At 24.6% G+C, this 3,903-nt stretch overlaps 1 pseudogene; it reads right to left on the bottom strand.

The window, feature by feature from the left end:
* Positions 1-2,368: 2,368 nt before the first annotated feature.
* On the bottom strand, positions 2,369-3,691 carry LOC113554546 (annotated as a pseudogene).
* Positions 3,692-3,903: the final 212 nt, after the last annotated feature.

Here is a 3,903-nt window from a genome sequence, read left to right as displayed (position 1 = left end):
ATTTAATCTTTTTTATTATCTTTCACAGATAACAAATTTTGGAGATCTACAAAATGGTGCTTTTCCGAAATATTTCTTTCTTGATTAAGTGAATAATAACTTACCTAAAACTCCATATAGAAATCATATACCAGAACCTAATTAGTTGCACTGTGAATAATTAATTTTTTTTTCATTGTATTTTTATAATAATAGCACTAAGAAAAACAAATAAATATCCATTAAATATTTACTACTACATTGTATGTTACTTGTTAAAGTGATTAATTTAAACTATTATATTATTTTTATAATATCAAATAAACTAAATGTATTAATTAAAATATTAATGTATTCAAACAAGTTGTATACATTCTCAATATATGTACATAAATATTCTGGTACAAATAATATGATGATAAACATGTTTTTATAGAAATGTAATAATAACTTACATAGTTTTTTAGTTTTGTCAAAAAATGAACACCATGCATCAAACAGTACCTACAATGTAATTTTTATAAATGCATTTCGAGAACATACATCTAAAATATGTTTTTATTATTATTGCAAATACTAATGACATACAAAAATAAATAGAATAGATTAAATCGAAATGGTAACTGATAAATAAATACACTGCTACAGACTTGGAAGATCTAAAACCATGTACTCAACTTTTGCATACACCTAACATTTTTTTTTAGATATTATACAATAAAGTTAGCTTATACTCGTACAATATAAAAATTAAACATATATACATATTTATTAATTAGATAAATTATAAATTATATCATTGGTCCTTAATAAAAAGGATTTTACTAAATTGACCAAACAATTATACTTGAAACAAAACACTTCTAAATTGTTCATTCAAATAATTCATAATTTATTAAATAATCATAAACATTTAATTATTAAATAAATAAGGTCGAGAGACGTAGCCAGGATTTTATTCCGGGAGGGGTCAAGTCAAATAAAAATAATAATAATAATAGTAATAAGTAATTTTAACTATCCTTATTAATTTAGCAAAAATTAAATTCGTTATGACCTACAGAATGCTATGTTATGTACATATTGTAAAAAAAAATATTGTAAAAAATATTTTGGTAATTCAATAGGTGAAATATTTGAATATAAAGTAATAATAATTTATAAAACAACTTATAATAAACCTTTATTAAACTTTAAAGATTTTTGGTAAGCCGAATATTTTTTTATCGCATTTCAAGAAAAGAAATTTAGAAAACTCGAAAATTTCAAAGGTCTATAAATAGTTTAAAAAAATTCTAAATATTTTGAAAATTTAATCATAAATAAATAACGCTAATATAAACATTTGGTAAAAATTTAAAGTATTTACAATTATTCGTTTTCAAGTACAGTAAAACCAAAAAATCAATTTTGTCGAAAAGTATTTATACGTAAAAATTCCCGTTTTTCCGTTATTTTTTCAGGGTTTTTCCTGATGTTTTTGAAAACTACGGGAAATTTTTTACTTTTGACCCCCTTCCTCCATAAAGTACCAACTAGATGAATTTTACTTTTCAAAGAAGGGTTGAAGTCAAAATCAAAGTGTTATTACTACTCCAAAACATAATGACAGACACACACAAAAAAAAACACATCGTTGTAGAATAAATACATTCATCACTCCGTTCAGAATCTAAAAATGTAGGTAAATATAACATAAGTACGTTTATATGAAAGTAGACAAACATCGACTGATGACAGACGAGTATGGTATAATATATTTTACTTTAAATTGTATACGCAATACGATTAGTATAACAATAATTAATTATTAGGTTTACGAGTACAAAAAAAAACATCATTGAAAAAACACTAGCATTTTCGTTTCCAATTCTGGTATAATCATTTGGTGAAAATTTAAGTATGTACTGCACAATTATTCGTTTTTCATTAAATACAACAAAATAAAAAAATAAAAATCCGCTCATAATTAAAAATATTAAATTCTAATTACATGTAATAAAAAATTTGTCAACTGTTTTATACTTTTTAAATACGCTAATTTGCAAAACAATGTTAATTAATATTATATTGTTGAAATAGTCGAGACCTATTTTTATAACAACAATATTATATAGATTTTAAAGAATATTAATCTAGGTCCTAGACTCCTAATTATATGAGGTATAGTTTAATTAAAATATTTAATTAGATGGTATATATAAATCAATAATATCTATAGCTCTTTAATTTGATTCAACAATAGTCTATTTAAATTATATTAAACAATTTTATTCAAACATACATAGTTAAAAAATGTGAATATGTATGCTAGTAGCTAGTTCTCAGCTATAGGTGGTGGCCTGTTAACGACTACTGCATCATCAATTTTGTTACCACATTTTGATGTTCATGTTTTTATTGACCAAGAATTGGTTTTAGGATTGTAAATTTCTACGGAATCCAAAATAATAGATCCATTAACTCCTTCAATAACATACAATAAACCATCCAATGCAATTACAGCTATATTTAAAAATTAATATAAGTTTAAAACATTCAAAAAATATATTATATTATTATAATCACCAACATGAGATCGACCTAAATGCATGTCAGCAACAGGAGACTAAACTCCAGAGTTCGGTATATAAACTTCGACACTTTTATGACAAATTAAATAATTATTTCTACCAACAGCGTACATTACACCATCTAGGATTCCTACATCAACACATTTACGACATTCAGACATATCTGCAATTGGTGACCATGTGTTAAGACTGGGATCATAACATTCAACAGTCCTCAAACATGAATAACTATTATCACCTCCTACCTAAGAAATTAAATTAAACAATGAATTGAAAATACAAAAATTATATATTTATTTACCGCATATAAGAAGTTATTGAGTACTCCAACACCAAAGCGACATCTGTTAATAGACATACTTGATATAAGTTTCCATTTTAAGGTAATGACATCAAAAACCTCTTTATTATTTAAAATATTTGTATTACTATCAGACCCACCAACCTAGCATTAAATATAATATAAAATATTACATATAAGGTATGAAATAAGTAATACATTGATATAAGTTACAGCATATCATCTTTACACAGTTATCTAATACACCAATTCCAAAATTTGTTCGACTGACCAATAAGTTGACCATGAATACCCAACAGGGTGATTTTGAAGACGTATCAAGCATTTCAACAGACTGAGAATTTTTTCTGTACATTCCACCACCCACCGCGGATAACACAAAATAATCTTTTATTACGCATAAGCAAGTACTCTCGCGCTTTATGTTTTTCATTTCTGGCGCATTATTTAATAGTAAATGGATTATACCAGTTTGCAATACATTTGTTCTCTGTATAAGACCAGCTTAACACTAGAAAAATCTAATAGAATTGAATGATAAAACATACAGTAAAAATAACTATAAAGTAAATCATCAACGGAATCATACTTTTTGTAAACCAACAGTCTGTCTAGGTGTATTACGAATTGTTTGTGAAATGATGAAAGGTTGTACTGACTTAAGTAAATGAAAATGTATTGCTTCAAATATATAATCTTGGCCTAAAAATATTATTATAATTATTAATTACAGATATAAACTCACAATAGTCATATTTATGAAAAATATATACATTCAGGACTACTTTTAAGAAGAGGTTCATACAGATACTACTTTTTCTAATATATACTGTTTAGAAGCTATAAATGTAATTTATATCATTAGTTATAGTTCATACAGTATATTGTGTTATTTATATTTATATAATATAATATATAATTATTATTATTTGTTGTTGGGTGGAAATCCCTTTTAAACATTCAATAGCCTTTCTTTTTTTTTTGCATTTCATGTACGAAAAAAAATGAATAATTGTTCTATATAGGTTTCTAGATTTTTCGTTTGAATCT

Source organism: Rhopalosiphum maidis, chromosome 2 (assembly GCF_003676215.2).
Source record: "Rhopalosiphum maidis isolate BTI-1 chromosome 2, ASM367621v3, whole genome shotgun sequence".
Classification (NCBI taxonomy): Eukaryota; Metazoa; Arthropoda; class Insecta; order Hemiptera; family Aphididae; genus Rhopalosiphum; species Rhopalosiphum maidis.
Note: the sequence above shows the minus strand (reverse complement) of the source record. Positions and strands in the feature narration are given on the sequence as shown.